The sequence below is a fragment of the Macaca fascicularis genome, chromosome 8 (genome assembly GCF_037993035.2).
Source record: "Macaca fascicularis isolate 582-1 chromosome 8, T2T-MFA8v1.1".
NCBI lineage: Eukaryota > Metazoa > Chordata > Mammalia > Primates > Cercopithecidae > Macaca > Macaca fascicularis.
The window spans coordinates 16002791-16026265 of NC_088382.1; the positions used below are offsets into that span (position 1 = coordinate 16002791).

A 23475-nucleotide genomic window follows, 5' to 3' on the forward strand; every position below is an offset into this window, starting at 1 on the left:
CCCATCCTCCTAAGTAGCTGGGACTACAGGCGCCCACCGCCACGCCCAGCTACTTTTTTGTTACTTTAGTAGAGACGGGGTTTCACTGCCTTAGCCAGGATGGTCTCGATCTCCTGACCTTGTGATCCACCTACCTTGGCCTCCCAAAGTGCTGGATTACAGGCGTGAGCCACCGTGCCCGGCCAACCATATCTTTCTGAAAATATCTTTACAGCAACATCTAGACTGATGTTTGACCAAACAACTGCGTACTATAACCTGGCCACGTTGGCACATAAAATTAACCATCACACATAGTAAGTGCTCAAGAAGTTGACGTGATTTGATATCCCAAGACAGATATATTTCTGAGTCACTATGTCTTCAGCTGAGCAAAGTAGAGATTAGACTTTATTAGTCTAACTCTGATAGTCCAAGGGCAGAATTTGTCTTGAGAATATGAGAGAAGCTACAACTTCTGGTCTCCTCAGGCGAGTTGAAGAGGTTCCTTTTATAAACAGATTTTCTTAAAATAGTGGTAAAATATGCATAACATATAATGTAACATTTTAACCGTACAGTTCAGTGACATTAAGTACATTTACATTATTGTGCAACCATCACCACGTTCTATCTCCAGAACTTTTTCAACATCCCAAGCCAAACCGACTCTGAAATCATTAAACAGTAACTCTCCATCCTCCCATTTCCTTAGCCTTGGCAACGACCATTCTACTTTCTGACTGTGTGAATTTGACTACTAGGTAGCTCATACAAGCAGAATCATACAGTATCTGTCATTTCGCATCCTGCATATTTCATTTAACATAGCAATGCCTTCAAAATTCATCTATGTTGCTGCATGTGTCCGAATTTCATTCATTTCTAAGCCTGAATAATATACCATTGTATGTACATACCACTTTTTTTGTTCATTCATCTGTCAGTGGACATTTGGGTTGTTTCAAATTTAGAGTAATTCAGTTCAATTCAATTGGGTTGTTTGGTTATTGAGAATAAAGAGGTTACAAATTGAGTATACAAATATCTGTTGGAGTCTCTGCTTTCAGTTCTTTGGAGTATATGCCCAGAAGTGCAATGGCCAGATCATATGGTAATTCTATGTTTAATGTTTTGAGAAACCACCATACTGTTTTCCACAATGACTGCAACACTTTACATTACCATCAGCAGTACACAAGTGTTCTGATTTCTCCACATCCTCACAAACACTTGTTGTTTTGTTTTTTTTTAAACTTTTTATAACGGCCATCCAAATGAGTATGAAGTGGTATCTCGTTGTGGTTTTGATTTGCATTACCTAATAATTAGTGATGTTAAGCATCTTTTCTTGTGTTTATCACCTATTTGAATATCTTCTTTGGAGGAATGCCTCTGTGTCCTTTGCTTACTTTTAATGGAATCGTTGAATACTATATTTATCTTTGGGAATGTCTCTGTAAAATATTTTAGCCAGTCCACGTATACTGAATGCCAACAATTTCTACAATAAAAATGCATTTCTACCAAATCAAACCTACAATGGGATACCACCTCACACCCATTAGGATGGCTACTATCAAAACCCAGAAAATAACAGGTGTTGGTGATGATGAGGAGAAACAGGGACACTTGTGCACTACTGATAGCAATGTAAAACAATGCAGCTTTTCTAGAAAACAGGTTGATGGTTAATCAAAAAATTAAAGATAGGCCAGGCATGGTGGCTTACACCTGTAATCCCAGCACTTTGGGAGGCTGAGGCGGGTGGATCATGAGGTCAAGAGATTGAGACCATCCTGGCCAACATGGTGAAACCCCGTCTTTACTAAAAATACAAAAATTAGCTGGGCGTGGTGATGCGCACCTGTAGTCCCAGCTACTCGGGAGGCTGAGGCAGGAGAATCACTTGAGCCTAGGAAGGCAGAGGTTGCAGTGAGCCGAGATTGCGCCATTGCACTCCAGCCTGGTGACAGAGCAAGACTCTGTCTTAAAAAACAAAATTAAAAATAGAATTACCATACCATCCAGCAATTCCACCTTTGGGTATGTATCCAAAGGAATTGAAACAACAGTCGCAAAGAGATATTTGTACACCCCTGTTCATAGAAATATTATTCACAATAACTAGAAGGAAGAAACAACCTAAATGTCCATTAATGGATGAATGGATAAACACAACGTGGTATATCCATGCAATAGAATACGATTCAGTCTTAAAAAGGAAAGAGCTTCAGACACATGATACGACATAAATGAACCTTGAGGACATTATGCTAAGTAAAATGTGCTAGTCACAAAAAGGCAAATATGACATAATCCTCTTTATATGAGATACCTAGTGTAGAGTAACTTAAAGAGACAAAAGCAGAATAGTGGTCCCCAGAGAACTGGGGAGGGAGAAATGGGGAGTTTTTAAAAGGTACAGACTCTTAGTTTTGCAAGATGAAAAGAGTTCTAGAGACTTGTTGCTCAAAAGTCTGAATGTACCTGACGCTACTGACCTTTGCACTTAAAAATGATTTAGATGGCAAATTTGATATTATGTGTATTTTACCACAATTAAAAATAAAAATTAAGAATATTTTATATTTTCATTTTTAGTATCAAGTGAACAGATTTTCACACCAGTGAACATATTTCTACATTATTATTTTAGTGGATACATAAAGTTCTGTTTCATGATTGCATAACTTATTCAATGAGATTGCCATTTTTGTAAATTTATATTTTCTACAAAGCTAATATCATAAACAGGCTGCGATGAACATTGCTGCAAGCTACAGCTTTGCCAATTGTGCAACTATTTCCTTAGAATAAATTCCTAGAACGGAAATGCTAGGTCAAATACGTCCAGAATCTGACCACTCTTTATAATCTACCTTGCTATGCCCCCCGCCCCAGATAGCTACACTGCTCTGCCCCTTGCTACCTTCAGGCTGATAGCCGTGGTCATCATGGGTGGCCTTCCCTGACCACCCGTTGCAACTGAAATGCCCTCCTCCCACCCAACACACACTTGCTGTCCCCATCTCTGCTTGTTCTCCACAGCACTGATCATTCTATAATAAGCTACCCCCTGATTCTTGTTTATCGTGTTTATTGTCTGTCTTCCTCCTCTCCAGGATGTCAGCTCCGTGAGGGTCAGGCTTCCTCTTTCAACTCCATTCCCATCCCCCAGCACTCAAGTGTTCTTCAAGTATCCCTTAAACATTCCAACAGTAAGACCCAGTTCCTGTTTTGAAGGAATTCATGGTCCGCTGGGGGTAACCGACCTCAGACAACAGAGGGAATGATGCTATATTCCCAGATACTCACAACACGCTGGAGAAAGCATCGAGGAAGCAATGACAGAGGAGGTGACATCTGAGCAGAGCCCTGATGGGCGAATCTGGGAACAGGAGAGAGGCAGTAACCCTGCAGGGGCACATTCTGATGTGTGTGGACCATAGGCTGGGGTGGAGGGTGGGGAATGGTTGGGGTCAGATTGTAAGCAGTGTTGAGTGTTGAGGGGCACAGGACAGAGCTTTAGCTTTTTTTCTTTTTTTTTTTTTTGGAGACAGGGTCTGCCTCTGTCATCCAGGCTGGAACGCAATGGTGTGATCATAGCTCACTGCAGCCTCAAATTCCTAGAAGAGTCTTAATTTTAACCTGTAACATTCAGGTTAAATTTCAACCTGTCACAATCAAACTGTCCCCTAGGGCTTCACCACTGCCAGGCCACCTGATAATGGCAAAGTGTAGAAGAAGATTAAATTGGACTCTAATCTCCACTCCAGCACACCCCTGTTTGAGACGGGGCAGCCCAGCACGACCTGGCTTACATACTGTGCTTCTGGTGGGTCCTTCCTTGGAAGGCCGTGCTCCATGGCTGGAATTTTGAAAACCATCTCTGCTGGCAATGAAAGCTGCTGCCTTATAGAATGACCAAGGTCAGCACTTTGGGAGGCTGAGGTGGGAGGATCATTTGAAGCCAGGAGTTTGAGACCAGCCTGGGCAATATAGCGAGACCTTGTCTCTATAAAATAAACAGAATTAGCCTGATATAGCGGCTAGTGCCTACAATCCCAGCTAGGGAGGCTGAAGTGGGAGGATCACTTGATGCCGGGAGATTAAGGCTGCAGTGAACCATAATTACACCCTACACTCCAGCCTGGGTAACAGCATGAGAACCTGTCTCAAAAAAAAAAAAAAAAAAAAAAAAGAGCAAGTGGAATCTCCTTTCTTCTCACAGGAGGGCAGGACCCTTTTACAACCTGTAAAAGTCTGTAGGTTTTCTGGAAAAGATTGAATTGCAACGGGTATAGAAACCAACCTTGGGCTTTGGGGAGGACTCAAAGCTTGTCAAGGCTCAGCAAGAGAGAACAGAGCTGCCTTCCACATGACAGCAAGTCACCCTTCCCAGCAGCACACTTGAGATCAGCTCCTGCTGCAATCCCTGTGTCCCAAGAGGTAAAGCAATTCACTAAAAACACACACTCAGTTAGCAGAACAGGTGACGTCAGCTTTCCAACTCTGACGTTTTTGATGGGTTGTTTAAAGTCCTAAAAAATCCACTAAGATGAATATAGTGGAAGTGAGGCTGAGGTGGAAGGATCATTTGAACCCAGGAGTTCGAGATTGCAGTGAGCCATGATCATGCCACTGCACTCCAACCTGGGCAACAGAATGAGACACTGTCTCAAAACAAACAAACAAGAAATGTGGAACTGCAGAAGCAAGGGTACAGAACCTGGAAACTGGGTAGAGGGGTAAGAGGAGAGGGCAGGGAGGGCCATGGGGCAGGGAAGGTCGTGGAGGACTCCTAGACCATTGGATTTTGGCCAAATCTATTTTCTTATCTGCAAAACAAGAGAGAAACTCACGGTCTCTGGGTGCCCTGTTACCTCTCACTGTGACATTTCTTTGTCTTTGAAAAGTGTAACGCATACAAGAGTGCCAGATTCCCATTTTCTATCAATTTCTAGAAAGTTGCGACTAAGGTTATGAGAAACCTGGGTCATACCTGGGTAATAAAATGCTGACCTCAGGAGTCATGCAGTCCTTAGGTGGAGCAGAACGACCTGGCCTGACTTGTGGAGACTTGCGGCTTCGTAAATGCCCGCTCGCGATGCCCCTTGCTGCCCTAGGATGTGCCCCTGCTGGGCTGGATTGGCCCAGCCACCAGGCAGCACAAGTCCCCCGCCTCCAGCGCCCCTCAAACTCGTAAGAGCCTCAGGTTCCCCATCATAGACAAAGGACTTGGATGAGCCCTCTGAGGTCCCCTCCAGCTCTCAGGTCTGAGGCTATGGCTTTATGAATACTGCATTTCTACTCTGCAAAAACAAAAAAATTAATGATACCATGTCTGAAAAGTGCCATGAATTACTTGGGATAGAAGTGATGAGTTAATTTTGTTGCCCACAGTTTCTGTAATCCAATAAAATGACAATACTCAGGCTGGGCTTGGTGGCTCATGCCTATAATCCCAGTATTTTGGGAGACGGAAGCAGGCAGACTTCTTGAGCTCAGGAGTTCGAGGCTGCAGTGAGCTATGACTGCACCACTGTACTCTAGCCTGGGCAACATAGTGAGACCACGTCTCTGCAAAAATATAAAAACTTAGCTGGGCATAATGGTACACATCTGTAGTCCCAGCTATTCAGGAGGCTGAGGCAGATAGTCCCAGTTATTCAGGAGGCTGACGCAGGAGGCTTGCTTGAGCCTGGGACGTCGAGGCTGCAGTAAGCCCTGATATTGCACCACTAAATTGCAACCAGGCCTACAGGACAAGACTCTGTCTAAAAATAAATAAATAAATAAATAAATAAATAAATAAATAAATTAATTAATTAAAAAAATTCCTACATAGTTTACAGATCACTTTAAGTGATCAGATAGGCAGGGATCTGAGTCATTGTTTCAATTTCACGGATGAGAAAATTAGCATTGTTTCTTATATTATGGATCCTCCTTATTACTGAAAGTAATCCATTTTGAATCAAAGCACAAATTACTATGAAAAAAATGGCTGAGAGAATCTCTTCTTGGGCAACTTTCAAGGAATGCTCCAGATCTAACCTTAAACAAAAGGAAAGGGCAAAGCAATGTTATCTTTTAGGTCAGAAAAATAAACAGACTTTTCTGTTTTCTTCCCTCTTTTGTAAGCAGTGACACTTGAGCAGTTTCTCACCAGCAGGTTTCTGCCCAAGCCTGAAAATGATCTGACTGACATGAGCCTAAACAAGGGTGGGGACAATCTGAGGACACCTCCCTGGTACTCTAAACATGTTGTGAGTAGATGGAAATGAAGGCTACAATTTTTAGGGAAAAATCTTCCTGCTCATTTTTCGGATGACATTGCATGGTATCCCTGACCCCTGAAAATGTTGAGAAGGGTAGAGAAAGATGAGATTTGTCAGTATCTGCTTGCTTTCCACGAGAGTTGGATGATTTCCAAGGAACCTCAGGGGTCAAATTTCTTAACTGGAAAGGGGTGGGACTGGCGAAGGCGCAATCAGGAGTCCCATCTGCAAAGCCTACTCTTGCTGTGTGGTTTAACCTGCATTATAGCCCTGGGAGATTCACAGGTTTCTTTCTCTGTCTTCTGTAGGAGGCTCAGTAAAGTTGCCTCAAGTCAAACATTTAAGAAGTGATACCTGGCCCTGCAAGGTGCCTCACACCTGTAATCTCAGCACGTTGGAACGCTGAGGTGGGAGGATCACCTGTGGCCGGTTCAAGACTAGCCTAGGCAACATAGGGAGATCCTGTCTCTACCAAAAAAAAAAAAAAAAAAAAGTTTAAACAGATTAGCCAAGTGTGATCAGTTTGTTTAAACTTAAATTAGCTGTGTATGTAGTCCCAGCTACTCAGAAAGCTGAGACCCCAGGAGTCTGAGGCTGTAGTGAGCTATGATCATGCCACTGCACTCCAGCTGGGTGACAGAATGAGACCCCTGGCTTTCAAAACCAGCTATCTGGAGTCCAACTTCAGTACTCTTTCCTTCTGTTACACAGACCCAAACATCATGAATGTTCTTAGGCCCCATCAGAGTGATGACACTGAAGTGGTAGAGACTTCCAGAATGTATTAGTCCGTTTTCACACTGCTATAAAGAAATACTCAAGACTGGGTAATTTGTAAGAGAAAGAGGTTTAATTAACTCACAGTTCCACATGACTAGATAGGCCTCAGGAAACTTACAATCATGGTAGAAGGCGAAGCAGGCACATCTTACATGGTGGCAGGCGAGAGAAAGGGAAGAGCCCCTTATAAAACCATCAGATCTCATGAGAATTCACTCACTGTCATGAGAACAGCATGGGGAAAACGGCACTCATGATCCAATCACCTCCCTCAACACATGGGGATTACACTTTGTGATGAGATGTAGGTGGGGACGCAGAGCCAAACCATATCACAGGGGAATAAGATCATGGATCTCCCAAATTGACCATGATATGGCTCCAAAGCAGTGAGATTCATTGAAAACAAGGTTTTACAACAGGAGCTGACAAACAGAAGCCCATGGATCAAATCCAGCCCACCACCAGTTTGTGTATGGCCAGTGGGTTTAAACTACTTTTATATTTTTAAATGGTTGGGGGAAAGCTCAAAAGAAGCACAGTCTTTTGTTACATATACAAGTTACATGAATTTCAAGTTTGAGTGTCCGTAAATAACATTTTATTGGGAACATAGGCCCATTGTTTAACCATTGTCTGTGGCTGCTTTCACACGGTATCTGGGGAATTGAATACAATTTATTCTTGTTATTCACAGCATTTATGTTCCATAAAGTCACCATTAATACTGAATTAATGAATACTGAACTATTTCTCCTAGGGGAAATATAGGGTTAGTTTCCTGTAGGCCTCTGGTCACATTTTTGTCTACTGATCAATAAGTAATTATATTTTATATGTGCTTCTGTTTAAAGGGACTTTGTTTAATATATATTGCTGACTTGTTAACATGAAACTCACGGAAACAGCACTAGAACTCATGCCTGAATGAAGCTCATCCAACACACGGGTTTTCTCCTTGAGGCACCTCACAGCTTCTTGTGCTAGGAACTCTAGGCAGGACCTCAGCACTATACTTGGGAATCACTGAAATGCAAAATCACTAACAGAAAGCACAAAAATGCAAAACACATGGGACTAAGTAGATCCTGAACAGGTGACTTATTTACAGTGCAAGAGTTGAAACAAAAGGACACAACATTGCCCTGTTCAGCATCAGCTGGAAACGTGGGTGTCAGGTGACATGTTTTTCCAGGAATGAGGGCAAAGGAACCATGAGTATTCATTTTGAGGTTGCAAATAAATTTTAGTGAGTAGGTGAATTCAGAAATACAGAATCCACGAATAATGAAGATTGGCTGTAGTTGCAGCAGAGACTATACAGATCACAAAGTCTAAAGTATTTGCTTGCGCTCCTTTAAAAAAAAAGTTTGCCAGCCCTTGCTCTCCAGATTGTTCAACCTTTCCTCCACGGAGAATGAAACAGGCACTGGAAGTCACGAACCTCCAAGGAGAATGAAACAGGCACTGGAAGTAACGAACAATGTCCAAACCAGAGGGAGCTCATAAGGAAAAGCAAAACAACTTCAATTATGGGGTAGAAACTCAAGTAATCAATGTGGAAAGAATTTTCAAGCTCTAGAGCAAAACCGAGTTTCTGCTCTTCGCTGATTTTCTGTTGTTCATTCACAAACATTCATCCAATACCCTCTAATTGGCATGACTCTGTGCTGAGTGTTGTAAGTCTTTTAGAGTTACTACTTTAAACCGTAACATTGTTACTTGATCAGTGTTATTGAGAACTGAAGTTATTTAGAGGAAGGATAGTTGGAAGGAAAGAAGACAAAAACAGATTGGCCGATTTATTACTTGGATCATCAGTCTCTTGAACTGATTGTTTTAATTTTAAAAAGTTTTTATTAGTGCAAATTTATGGAGTGCATGAGAGATTTTGTAACATGTATATAATGTGAAATTGATTATTTTAAGCAGGTGTTTTGCTAAACGTATTTTAAACAATGATATGATTTGGCTGTGTCCCCACCCAAATCTCATCTTGAATTGTGTTATAGTTTCCATAATCCCCATGTGTCATGGGAGGGACCTCCATGCTGTTCTCCTGGTAGTGTGTAAGTTCTCAGGAGAGCTGATGGTTTTATAAGGGGATTTCCCTCGGACCCCTTTCGTTCTGCATTTCTCCTTGCTGCTGTCCTGTGAAGAAGGACATGTTTGCTTCCCCATCCACCATGATTGTAAGTTTCCTGAGGCCTCCCCAGCCATGCTGAACTGTGAGTCAATTAAACCTCTTTCTTTTATTAAATTACCCAATCTTGGGTATGTCTTTATTAGCAGCATGAGAACAGACCAATACAAAAATATTTGCTTGTGATGACTTAATTTTCAAAAAGGACTTGAGACAACTTAAACCAAAGCACATGCAAAACTCAGGAGGGAGGCAAGCAGGATAGACAACAAGGTCTGAAAAGTAATGTGGCACAAGCAGGCAGGACACACAAGGGGCCATGGAATTATTTTATTGCATTTCCATTTGGATTCTGAGACTCCCATCTCAAAAAAATCCCAGGGTGGGGGCAGGGTGGTAGGGTAGGGAAGATAAAATCGGTAATGAGAGTAAACTCAGGGGGGAGAAAGCTTTCTAAAGCTGTTACAAATAAAAGCCTTTTTGGATGAGAAGTTTTTTCTTTTCTTTTCTTTTCTTTTTTTTTTTTTTTTTTGAGACGGGGTCTCACTCTGTCACCCAAGTTGGAGTACAGTAGTGCATTCTTGGCTCACTGCAACCTCCACCTCCTGGAGTCAAGTCATTCTCCTACCTCAGCCTCCCGAGTAGCTGGGACCACAGGTGTGCACCACCAAGCCCGGCTAATTTTTTTTTTTTTGTATTTTATGCTGAGACATGGTCTCATTATGTTGCTCAGGCTGGTCTCAAATTCCTGGGCTCCAGCGATCCACCCACTTTGACCTCCCAAAGGCCAAAGCATGAGCCACGGCATCTGGCCTTGGATGTGAGGTTTCTTAGAATAGACACAGGAGGTGCAGGTGCCCCAGCTCCACAACTTAAGCAGGTCCAAACCAAATGCTTCATGCTTTCTACCCTGGCTCTTGGAGCTTCCCTGATGAAAATGTAACTCTGTCGTTTTGTTCGGAACCTAAGTATTAAGTACCTAGGTGTTTGGTTTACTGATGTCCAGCTGTATCCAAAGAAAAATCCTAAAGTATTAAGAAGAGAGAATGAACTAAATAATTTTTAAATAGTCCTTCCGAGGGAACTTTCTCTCACGCAGCTTTTGGATAAGAGTTGGTGGGCATCAGTTCAAGGGCTTAGAGAGACGTTGTTTTGTGTCCTTATTTGAAGAATGATCTGTAGACTTGAAACCTTATTATGTTGCGTTGGAAGGCGGGGAGGACCTGAAGGCAAAGCCAGGAATTTCTCAGGAAACAGTTTGGGGTCCACCCTACCCCATGAACAAGTCAGAGCTTTATTCTCCAGAGAGGGCTAGAGGTGATTTCATCCTGGAAGTTTTTCAAAACTCGCGTCCACCACCCCATGAAAAAATTCCATCAATGCCCGCATTTGTATGGACAAAAAGGCATGTGTCTCCTAAGCCCCTTGTGGAGACTGGTGTGCCTGAAGCCCTTTTATGCTGACCTGACTCTTGGTCTAGGTGACATTTCTCCTTCCTTTTTCCTGACATGGAGACAGAGGTTCAGATAGTTTAAAGCACTAGAATCCAAGAATTCTGATTCCACTTCATGTTTCTATTAATCATATCCTGGTACTCTCAACTCCCCATGCTTAGTGATATCAAAAGTATAGCCACATGTGGAATATTAACTGGGTAACAGCAGTATCACGCTGTTCCCCGTCCACCTTACAAAAAGCACAGGCTGCAGAACTGTGAGCTCAGCCTCCACAGAAATGGAAACTCTCAAGCTCTGCCGTGTGGCCGTGACAATCAGTGCAGGGGGTCAGAGCCTGGGGTGACCCCAGAGAGCTAAGGTTCCTACTTAGTCTTTGGTCTCACGATGTGGATTTCACCTGAGAAGTGTCATAAAACAAATTACTGAATTGGGTATATCTACTAAGAAACGCAATCCTCCCCTCTCTCCCTCCCATCCTGACACTCCGCAGGGAGCCTCTGCTGATTTCTCAGCAGCATGGTATGCCTGTGATCAACCACATGCTAAAAGATAAGGCTAAAAATGACCAGACAGTAGACTGTGAGCACATCCACGCCCAGGATTCATTTGAAGGGGTATGTCAAGTCTGGAGGTCTCATCCTGGCTTGGTGGAACCCCAGATTCTCCTGTGGAGTAGACTGGAGAATCCAAGTGTGAAACCACATTTTTGAACCCAGATGCAGCCACCTCCCTTGACCCTGAAGGTTGACATTTGGAAGCACTTACAAAAGCACAAGGAGGTGTGAATAGCAACTGGATTCTAAAAGTAAAACCTCCTGCCTTCAACCTCATTTGCATGCTTTTCTCCCCCAGATTGTTGCAATCAAATTAATTCTCTCCACTGCTCCTGGCTCCTTCTCTCAGAGGTGAGGCATTAGGTGAAGATAAGGGAGTGTGAGGAGACGCCCTTTATCGGGGAAGAGAAATGGAGGATGGAAAACAGGGTGGTGATTCAATTACATAGAGCACATTTCCTGTTCTTACAGACTGATGGCTGACAGTTAAAACAGATTAAAGGTTACCTTTTGAAATCACCCCCTCAAAGTCTGGATTTCTATTTGTGAGCTGTTAGCGCTGGGTGAAATAAATATCTTAAGACTCTGTTACTTGTTATTTTTTAAAGGAGGAGAGCTTGGTCAAGTAAGTAGATAAATGATTTGAGAAGTCAGTTCTTGCACCTACTAAGACATACCTAAAGCAGAGTCCCCCAGGAAGACTGCTGGAGTAATTTGAAGAGGAGACCAGGAATGCAATTACATACAGTTCTAGTGCATGGGTGACTGAAACCTTAATTACAATGAAGGAGAAATATACTTCGTGAGCATTTGGAGTTGAATCTTCCTCTTGCCCTTTGCCAAGAGGAAAAAGAAAAAAGTAAAAGTAAGGAGAAGAGACAGCAAACATTTTTGTCCACACCTGTCCTAATTTAAATTTCCTCCAGGACCCACTAGACTTAGCTCTGAGAAAAATGCGTATTTAGATCAATTGTCTCGCAGGGTCTAAGTAGAAAAGGAGAAGAAAGATACTCAGAGTCCAGTTCCTTCTCCACTTCCTGCATCTCTCATTAAGGAAGAACTTGTTGGCCTCTCAAGATTCACTCTCGTGGTATGGCTGTAATAAAAAAATCAAAAAATAATAGATGTTGACATGGATGCGGTGAAAAGGGAACGCTTTTACACGGCTAGTAGGAATGTAAACTTGTGCAACCACTATGGAAAACAGTGTGGAGGTTCCTTAAAGAACTAAAAGTAGAACTACCATTTCATCCAGCAATCCCACTACTGGCTATCTACATAGAGGAAAAGAAATCATTATGTGAAAAAGATAGTGGCACACGCATGTTTATAGTAGCACAATTTGCAATTGCAAAAATAATGGAACCAACTCAAATGGCCGTCAACGAATGAATGGATAAAGAAAATGTGGCTGGGCGCAGTGGCTCACGTCTATAATCCCAGCACTTTGGGAGGTCAAGGCAGGTGGATCACGAGGTCAGGAGATCAAGACCATCCTGACTAACACGGTGAAACCCCGTCTCTACTAAAAATACAAAAATTAGCCTGGCATGGTGGTGGGCGCCTGTAATCCCAGCTACTTGGGAGGCTGAGGCAGGAGAATGGCGTGAACTGGGGACGTGGAGTTTGCAGTGAGCCGAGATTGTGCCACTGCACTCCAGTCTGGGTGACAGAGCGAGACTCTGTCTCAAAAAAAAAAAAAAGAAAGAAAGAAAAAGTGATGTATATATATCATGGAATACTACCCAGCCATTAAAAAAATAAAAACATGAAATAATAGCATTTGCAGCAACCTGGATAGAACTGGAGACTATTATTCTAGGTGAAGTAACTCAGGAATGGAAAACCAAACATCATTTGTTTCCACTCATAAGTGGGAGCTAAGCTGTGAGGATGCAAAGTCTTAAGAATGATACAAGGTACTTTGGGGATCAGGTGAAAGGGTGGGAAGAGGGTGAGGGACAAAAGACTACAGATTGGGTACACTGTATGCTGGTTGGGTGATGGGTGCAACAGAATCTCAGAAATCACCACCACAGAACATAACTGAACATCACCTGCTCCCCCAAAACCTATTGAAATAAAAAAATATTTATTCTATGGGTTGCTGGATTTTGTTTTCTAACTAGATGGAGGTTTCAAGTCACCAAAGGCCATGTGTCACCCTAGAGCCTTGGAGGTAGTAGGTGTCTGTGTTTGCTGGGTGCTGCAGGATGGCCCTTCAAGGCAGGAAAGAGGTTTCCTTATTCAAGTTGCCTCAGACCATGGGGTGGCCCTCCTTCCCCACTGCTTTCTCTTCATCCTCTGTCTTCAGAGGCACGTCTGATTGTAAAGCAGATTGTCTTCTGGTCCATATGATTTTGGAGCCCTGGAAATATGCCAAGTACTATGCTGGGTGTTGGGGACAGAGAGAGGAAGAAGGCAATGTTTGCCTTCAAAGAGGCTATTGTCTAGGAGCAGACCCAGACCCAAACCAAAACAAAGTAACACAAAACAAAAGGCAGACCCAGACAATAAAAAATAATGCAGCCAAACAGAGCAAGCCCAGAGGAAGGACACTTAGTCCCTACCCTGGGGGGTTTCTTAGAGGAACCATCACTTGAAGAGTCCCTTGGAATTAGCTGGGGAGGTTTAAATTTTTCCACTCACCTCTTTGACAGAAGTGTTTGGAAGTTTCAGCCGGCAGGACTCCTTCTCACCACAGAGGATGCTGGTAGGGCTTCTGGTGATGCCGCACTCACTCACAAGGACAGTGAGTCAGGGCTGAGCTCTTGTTGTGGGGTCCCAAACTTGTCCCCGCTCTGGATAACATTTAATTTTGTTTTGTATTTTAATCTCTAGAAACTTCAGGTTTTGAAAATTGATATCTGTCAATTAAAGTGCATTGACTAAACCAATCTAATTTGCTTTCTCAGAGTTTATAAAGAACACATATAACTGCCAATCAAAGCTTTTGACTATTATAGGATACCCAAGGTAGAATGCGGTGCCTTATGAAATTGACAAAATGTTCTCATTACTGCACGCAGCCCTTTTGTGCTAGGACAAGATTTGCACAAGCCTGCTCTTGTCTTTCTTGTTTTTGTTTTTGGTATTTTAAAGATACTGAAGAAAGCAACCAGCTCTTTCACGCTGGTCAACTCTAACTTCACTTATCAGGGACTGTGCCTGAATATTAGACAGCCTAGGATAATTTGTGACTTTCTATTTAGGAGCGAGAACACTTACACCATTGAATTAAGTTATTTGGTTGACACCAGTCATTCTCTGTTCTCTTGTTTTTCTTTTTCTTTTCTTTTTTGAAGACAGGGTTTCCCTTTGTTGTCTAGGCTGGAGTTCAATGGCGTGATCACAGCTCACCGCAGGCTCAAACTCCTGGACTCAAGTGATCCTCCCACCTCAGCCTTCCAAGTAGCTGGGGCTACAGGCATGCACCACGATACCCTGTTAATTTTTAAATTTTCTATAGAGATAAGGCCTTGCTCTGTTGTCCCGCCTGGTCATAAACTCCTGGGCTCAAGCAATCCTCCGGCCGTGGCCTCCCAAAGTGCTGGGATTACAAGCGTGAGCCGTTCCACTTCTCCAGGACGCCTCCAGCTTCTTCATGGAAGAGATCCAAACGGCATTCATTGTCTCCAATAAGCTAGGGAATTCGGGAACCTAAAACATCAAGCTAAGAAAAAAACAAGCAAACTTAGGTTCCTGATAATTATCAAGAAACTCATGTCCCTGTCTTGTGACCCTGGAATCTTTTATGAGGTGACTTCCAGGCAGATAGCTAGCACTCTGGTCCCAGGCAGCCTGGTAGCGACCTCTCTGTTCTCCCCCTAGACCAGGACATCTCCGCATCGTCCAGGGCTTCAGCTACCCTTTACTCTTCCAAACCCTCGCCTTGGCCAGGCATCTGCTCCCAGGAACTCGTGTGCCCTGTTTCCATGGCCTGGGTCAGAACTCCACTTAGACCTCCTGCAGAAGCCTCAGTAGACTCCCACTTTAACTCACCACCCTTTTCCTTCATCTCAAACCTGTTTCTCCTCCGGCACTGCTTATCTCAGACAGCAGCATTCCGCTTCACATGGGGGCTTCAGCTATGATCTGGAGTGCAATGCTTATCTCCCATCTCTCATTGTAAAAGGGCTGCTGCTGCATGCCAGGGATTCTCCCTCCTCATTCTCTCTGTTCCTCACCTCCTGCTGTTTCTTCCCCACAGCACTCTCTCGGTTTGGGCACTTACCATCTTTTGTGGGTATTAGGTAAGGCTCTCCTTGCCTAAATCCTTTCCAGTGAATCTAGCCTCCACACCCCTTGCAGGCTTTTCTTTTATTTTTATTTTCTTTATTTATTTTTTCTTTCTTTCTTTCTTTTTTTGAGACGGAGTCTTGCTCTGTTGCCCAGGCTGGAGTGCAGTGGCCGGATCTCAGCTCACTGCAAGCTCCGCCTCCCGGGTTCACGCCATTCTCCTGCCTCAGCCTCCCGAGTAGCTGGGACTACAGGCGCCCGCCACCTCACCCGGCTAGTTTTTTGTATTTTTTAGTAGAGACGGAGTTTCTCCATGTTAGCCAGGATGGTCTCGATCTCCTGACCTCGTGATCCGCCCGTCTCGGCCTCCCAAAGTGCTGGCATTACAGGCTTGAGCCACCGCGCCCGGCCATTTTCTTTATTTTTTTAGAGGCAGGATTTTACTCCGCTGCTCAGGCTGGAGCACAGTGGCATGATCAAACTACTTCCTACCTCAGTCTCCTGAGTAGCTGGAGCAGCTGGGACTTGTAGGTGTATGCCATCATTCCTTGCTAATTTTCTTTGTAGAGATAGGGTCTCACTAGATTACCTATCCGGATCTTGAACTCCTGGCCTCAAAGAATCCGCACGCCTCAGCCATCCAAAGCTCTGGGATCACAAGTGTGACTTGGCCAGAATTTTCTTTTAAAAACTCAGATCCAATTCTTTGTGGTTGGACTTAAAACAATAAAAATTTATTCTCACAGTCTAGAGGCTAGAGTCCAAAATTAAGATGTCACTTGGGGCTGGGCTGTGGCCTCCCAAAATGCTGGGATTACAGGAGTGAGCCATTGCACCCAGCCTTAGGGGTTCACACCTGTAATCCTGGCACTTTGGGAGGCCAAGGCAGGCGGATCGCTTGAGGTGAGGAGTTGGAGACCAACTTGGCCAACATGGCAAAACCCCATCTGTACTAAAAATACAAAAATTAGCCAGGCGTGGTGACGGTCACCTGTAATCCCAGCTATTTGGGAAGCTGGGGCAAGAGAATGGTTTGAACCCCGGAGGCGGAGGCTGCAGCGAGCCAAGATTGCACCACTGCCCTGAGCCTGGACGACAGAGCCAGAGCAAGGCCCCGTCTCAAAAAAAGAGATGCCACCTGAGCATTCTCCCTCCAAAGGCTCTGAGAGAATCCTTCCTTGCTCTTGTAGCTGCTGGTTGTTGCTGGCAATTGTGAGCGCTCCTTGGTTTGCAGACGCATCCTTCCAATCTCTGCTGCCTCATCACATGGACTTCTCCATATGCCTATGACTCCATGCGTCTGTGTCACTTCTTAGATGGAGACCAGTGATTGGGTTTAGAGCCTACCCCATCCAGTGTGACCTCATTTTAACTTGAATTTTTTTGTTTGACTTTTTTTCATTGAAGTTTTTTTGTTGTTTGTTCATTTGTTTGTCTGTCTGTTTTTTGAGATGGAGTCTTGCCCTGTTGCCCAGGCTGGAGTGTAGTGGCGCCACCTTGGCTGATTGCAACCTCCACCTTCCAGGTTCAAGCGATTTTCCTGCCTCAGCCTCTTGAGTAGCCGGGATTCCAGCCATGCACCACTACACCCAGCTAATTTTTGTATTTTAGTGGAGATAGGGTTTCACTATGTTGGCCAGGCTGGTCTTGAACTCCTGACCTCAGGTAATCCTCCTGCCTCGGCCTCCCAAAATGCTGGGACTACAGGAGTGAGCCACTGTACCCGCCCTCTTTGCAGTTTAATTTTAAAATTTTTAATCGTCCTGGGTTCATAGTACAGCTCTAACTCTATGCTTCCCTCCTTCAAAGCTTCTCAAAGCTTCCTGTTTGCCTGGCCCATGACAATCAAATTCCTTAGAATGGTATGCAAGGCTCTTCTCAATCTTCCCATCTCCCCTGCCTACTTCTGCAGGCGCTTCTCCTGCTGAGCCTCCAGAACTGCCTCCTCCAGCCACGCAGGACCCTCCCTGCTTTGTTGCCAGCCTAGACTCCTTCAGGCTACCTATGCCCCCAGCTTGCCCCTGCTTGGAATGCCTCCTGCCCCTTCCTCCATCATCCTTCAACATCTGGTTTAGCTATCCTCTCTTTTTCTGGGCCACTGGGTAGAGTCTCCACTAAAACACATGGCATTGAAATTATTTCTCTCTCTGTCTCCTTGGAAAGGCTATCAGCGCCTTCAAGTCGGGAGGGTTGACTTACATTTCTGTGGCTTTCCTCTGTTGGTTCATAGCGGATACTCGTTGTTGAATGACTAACTCAGTAAAAAATCTAGAAATCCAGTGCTGCTAAATTCCCGACACTCCATAAGGAGAGGAAGCTGTCCGGCCTTTCCCACCTCACCCACAGGGAGAGCCACGCAAGCTTGACCCACAGGGAGAGCCACGCAAGTAATAATCTTGATTCATATGAATCTTATGGGTGTGTATAGTTTGTTTTAGGCATGTGCTTAAACTAAGAAAGAATAAGAAACACATTTAGAAATAATAATACATAGTGATCATCATGTGTTAGTTACCATGAGTACTAATTTCTTTTTTTTTTTTTTTTTTTTAGATGGAGTCTCACTCTGTCGCCAGGCTGGAGTGCAGTGGTGCAATCTTGGCTCACTGCAATCTCTGCCTCCCGGGTTCAAATCATTCTCAGCCTCCGGAGTAGCTGGGACTACAGGTGCCCGCCACCACACCCAGCTAATTGTTTGTATTTTAAGTACAGACAGGGTTTCGCCATGTTGGCCAAGATGGTCTCGATCTCTTGACCTCATGATCCGCCCACCTTGGCCTCCCAAAGTGCTGGGATTAGAGGGATGAGCCACTGCGCCTGGCTGAGTACTAATTTCTCTACTCTTATTACCTCTATTTCCTTGAGAGCACACAGCTAGTATAAATGGTGGTTTGACCCCAGAGAATCTGGCTCCAGAGTCCTACCTGCTACATGACATGGCCTCTAGTAAAACAATAAAGATAATATCTAACAGATACTGGGGCTTAGCGTGTGCCAGGGGCTGTTCCTAAGTCTTTATGTGATTAATTTCACAGAGAACCCTGGAAAACTTAGCCTAGCTGTACTTTGCTTTCTCCATCTGTAACACAGAATAATATGACCTCCAATCTCATTGTTTCTTTTGTGGTGAGGGTTAAATAAGATAATGCATGGAAAAATTAGAATTGTGCAGACCTACCTGCTGAAATGAACATTATCCATGCCTCCCAATAGATAGTCATAGCTTTAGGGGAGTAAAAGTAGACAAAGAGGACACATGGATGGCTGGTAGGAACTAGGGCCCTGCCCTAGGAGAATCTGAGTTTCGAATGAAAGTCAGACCAGGGCACCTTGGTGGAGGTAAACCCTGAAAGAAATGACTACAACAGAAGTGCTCATCTACTATGTTGCTGGGCAGTGGGGAACCAACCTAAAGTTCCTCCAGAATAACTGCTGTCATCCAAACCTGACTTCTAGCATATTTATTGCTGTCATTTAAAAACCTTCAGGCAAGAGGTCTGGGCGTGGTGTTTCACACCTGTAATCCCAGCACTTTGGAAGGCTGAGGTGGGCGGATCACCTGAGGTCAGGAGTTCGAGACCAGCCTGGCTAACAGGGCGAAACCCCATCTCTACTAAAAATACAAAAATTAGCCGGGTGAGGTGGCGCCTGCCTGTAATCCCAGCTACCCAGGAGGCTGAGGCAGGAGAGTTGCTTGAACCCGGCGGGGGGAGGTTGCAGTGAGCTGGGATTGTGCCACTGCATTCCAGCCTGGGCAAGAGAGCAAGACTTCATCTCAAAAACACAAAAAACAAAAACAAAAACAAAAAACCCAAAAAAAATTATTTGGGCAAGGCAGTGTGGTGGCTCCTGCCTGTAGTCTCGGCTACTCTGAAGGCTGTGGTGGGAGGATTGCTTGAGGCTAAGAGCTCTAGGCTGCAGTGTGTTCTGACTGTGCCTGTGAACAACCACTGCATTCTAGCCTGGACAGCATAGCCAGATCCCATCTCTAAAAACAGTAAAACACAATAACAAAAATAAATAAAATCTCAGCCTCTCTGAGCCTGCTTCTACTTCTAGAAAATTAGATGCTTAGATTTGTCCATCTTGAAAGTGCCATCCAAGTCAACATTCTTTGATTCCATGGCTCCCAAGTCTCTTGCATAGGAAGAGCTTTCTTACCCTGTCTTTCCCTGCTGTTCCAAAGGAAGGCACGTTCCCTGACTTTGATGCTCTGTGTATTTCTTTCCTCATGGCACCTTTGCTATTTCCCTCTCCATTGGCAAATATCCTTTGTCTCCAAAATTCTGCATATGAGCTCCTGAACTTAAGAAAGTGTTGCTCAAATGAGATCACTTGGACACAGGAAGGGGAACATCACACACCGGGGCCTATTGTGGGGAAGGGGCAGTGGGGAGGGATAGCATTAGCAGATATACCTAATGTAAATGACGAGTTAATGGATGCAGCACACCAACACGGCACATGTATACATATGTAACAAACCTGCACATTGTGCACATGTACCCTAGAACTTAAAGTATAATAATAATAATAATAATAAAGAAAATGTTGCTCAAATCTACTTTCTCTAACCACCACCCTGTAGCTGTGTCTTCATCCATCTAATTTATTGAGGCCCATTGGCTCTCTATCACTCAACTGCCTCCTGCAGTATTCCCTTTGTAATGACTTCATATAGCTCTCTCTTCCTAAAGGAGGCAAAGGATAAAGAATTTCTCAGCCTATCTAGCAGAGATAGTCTGAATACTTTTGTTTTATTTTATTTTCATTTCTTAAAAGATGGGATCTTGCTCTGTCACCCAGGCTGAAGTGCAGTGGCGCAGTCATAGCTCAGTACAGCCTTAAACTCCTAGGCTCAAGTGATCCTCCTGCCTTAGCCTCCTGAGTCGCTGGGATTACAGCTGCATGTCACCACTCCTGTCTAACTTTTAAAAAATAGTTTGTAGAGAAGGGATCTCACTATGTTGCCCAGGGTGGTCTCCAGCTCCTCTTCTCAAGCAATCCTCCTGTCTCAGCCTCCAAAAGCACTAGGATTACAGACATGAAACATTGCACCGTGCCAGTTCTCCCTTTGCAAATGGGACAAAAGATAAATAATTCCTTAGCCTATCTAGCAGAGATAGTCTGACTACTTTTATTTATTTGTATATTTATTTACTTTGAGATGAGTCTCATTCTGTCACCCAGGCTGGAGTGCAGTGGTGCAATCTCGGCTCCCTGCAACCTCCGCCTCCCAGGTTCAAGTGATTCTCGTGCCTCAGCCTCCTGAGTAGCTGGGACTACAGGTACTCACCACTAAGCCTGGCTAATTTTTATATTTTTAGTAGAGATGGGGTTTCACCATCTTTATCCAGGCTGGTCTTGAACTCCTGAGCTCAACTGATCCAACCACCTTGGCCTCCCATGGTGCTGGGATTATGAATACTTTTAAATTAATAGAAACATAAGGTGATTTTTCTTACTTGCAAATTAATGGGAGCCTAAGAAATTACAAGAAACTAAAAATATTTTTTTCTTTTTTTGAGACAGAGTCTTTGTTCTGGCTCCCAGGCTGGAGTGCAGTGGCATGATCTTGGCTCACTGCAACCTCTACCTCCCGGGTTCAAGTGATTTTCGTGACTTGACCTCCTCGGCAGCTGGGATTACAGGTGCGTGCCACCACGCCTGGCTAATTTTTATACCTTTAGTAGAGACGGGGTTTCACCATGTTGGCCAGGCTGGTCTCGAGCTCCTGCCCTCAGGTGATTTGCCAGCCTTGGCCTCAGCCTCCCAGAGTGATGGGATTACAAGCGTGAGCCACTGTGTTCCGCTGAAACGAAAAATCTTTTTTTTTTTTTTCTTGAGGGATCCAGGGATAGGAAGGGAAGGTATATGGAGGTGTGAAAGATGAAGAGAGAGGAAAAACAAGGAAGGGACAGAGGGAAGACACAGGGAGCAGCGACGATTTGAGGCCCCAGGAGGGCCCTGGAGTCCTAAAGTTGGCTTGAAGGAAGCAAGAGAGAAAAAGTCATGGAGAGAAAGAAGGCATTTGTGTGAAGGAACATTGGCCAGGTAATGAGAGCCTGAATACTAGGAAGATGAGAAAAGAAGGCCTAGAGTCCGTGTGAAAATTGAAATAAATCGTATTCTCTCAGGCAGCCTAAGAAAGGGAGTCCGGCTGGCTCTTTTGGTATCTTCAAGCACAGAGGTGTGATGTAGACTTAGGAATTTTTGCGCATCTATTTTGATCATGAGAAACCTTGCCCTGGGCCATGCACTGTGGCTCACGCCTATAAATCCCAACACTTTGAGAGGCTGAGGTGGGTGGATCTCTTTGAGCTCAAGAGTTCAAGATCAGCCTGGCCAACATGGCAAAACCTGTCAAAAAAAAAAAAAAAGAAAAAGAAAAAGAAACCTTATCCTGGTCCTTCTTTTGTTTGCTTCCTTCCAGGACTGCACTGGTTCTTCCTTTTTTTGTTGTTGCTTAAATGAGAGTTTTGTTTTATTTGGAGGATGCTGTTTTTTATATTTCCTGATTTTATCTCTATTTGTTCTTTTCTTGGGATTAAACAGGTTTAGAATCAGAGGAAACTAGGAAGTGAATGAAAGCAAACAAAAGGAGTTAGCCTTTGAAATGGTTTTCTTATTCTGTTAGGTCTCCTATGTCATGAAATGGCTCTGTTCAAAAATCACCAAAAACTGCAGTTCTGAAATTTAAATGCCCACCGGTCCTCTGAAAGGCAGCTTGACCTTAGACTGAATGAGCCACTGAAGTCATTCATGCAAAAGGGATGGAACTCTTGGGTCTCTCAGAGTAGAAGGCCACTGGGTTATGGGATATGCCCGTGGTGGCAAATATTAATCTGATCCAAGAATGTTTGTGGGATTAGGTTAGCTAAAACAAAACCAAAAGCAACCCAAAACCCCCACCAAACCAAGAGCTTTACCCTCATCCTGTCTTACCGGCCAGATCTGCTTTCTTCCAGAATTTTAGTATCTTCTTTCCTTTCCAACAGGTCGTTCAGAAACATATTCTATTTTCAGTATTCTGCATCCTGGGGTGAAATAGTCTCTGGCTCTTTGAGATATTTCAGCATTTTCTTCTTGCTTTAATAATCATTACAGACTGTGTGACTTCGAATTTCCTGCTTTCTTGGAATGATATTAATGATCTATTTATATGTTTACGTTTTGAAACACTGCAACAAAATAGAGCTCTGCTTATCTTTGTTATTGAAAAAAATACATCCTATCTGCTGGCCCCGGAAGTAAGGAAAACTGTTTTCTCTGGGAGGGATGTCAAATCCCCCATTTCCTTGATTAATCACCTCCTGTGCTGAGTGCTGGAGAGAGCCAGGAACTGTCACTGTGCTGCAGACTTGGGATTGTTGAAGTGAATGGCCTTGGACAGTCTTGAGATTTAAAAAAAAAAAAGTTTTTAATGTTTAATTTTTGTGAGTACATAGTAGGTGTATATAGTTACGGAACAGGAGATGCTTTGAGGCAGACATGCAATGTAAAATAATCACATCGTAGCAAATGTGGTGTCCGTCCCCTCAAGCATTTATCCTTTGTGTTACAGAGAATCTATTTACACTCTTTAGGTTATTTTAAAATGCACAGTTATGTTATTATTGATTATAGTCACCCGGTTGTACTATCAAATAGTAGGTCTTATTCATTCCTTCTAACTATTTTGTTTTGTACTCGTTAACCATATACACTTTTCCCCACTACCCTTTCCAGCTTTTGATAACAATCCTACTACATCCATTAATTCAATTGTTTTCATTTTAAGATCCCACAGCCTTCAGTTTTAAAAACCTTAGAAAACTGCTTTTCACGGAGAACACTCAAATTGTGTGCCAATAATAGTTATTTCACACTTCTTTCTGAGAGGCTTCTAGCCTTGATTAACAGTTATAAATAATACATGAATATACTGAAAATAAGAAAATGAATACATTACTTCCTCGAACAATTATACTGTGTAATATGAGAAATATTTGAAAACTGTGGAAAAGGTGGAGCAGGTTAAGGAATATAACAAAGATCCT

General features: G+C 43.6%; 1 long non-coding RNA gene across 1 annotated transcript; it reads right to left on the bottom strand.

Moving 5' to 3' along the window:
* Positions 1-9867: 9867 nt before the first annotated feature.
* LOC135964676 (uncharacterized) lies at positions 9868-22550 on the bottom strand. The gene is made up of 4 exons (XR_010577201.2): positions 22382-22550; positions 14426-14870; positions 13847-13998; positions 9868-12293 (listed from the first exon to the last, which is right to left on the bottom strand). It is a non-coding gene; the product is annotated as an uncharacterized lncRNA (long non-coding RNA).
* Positions 22551-23475: the final 925 nt, after the last annotated feature.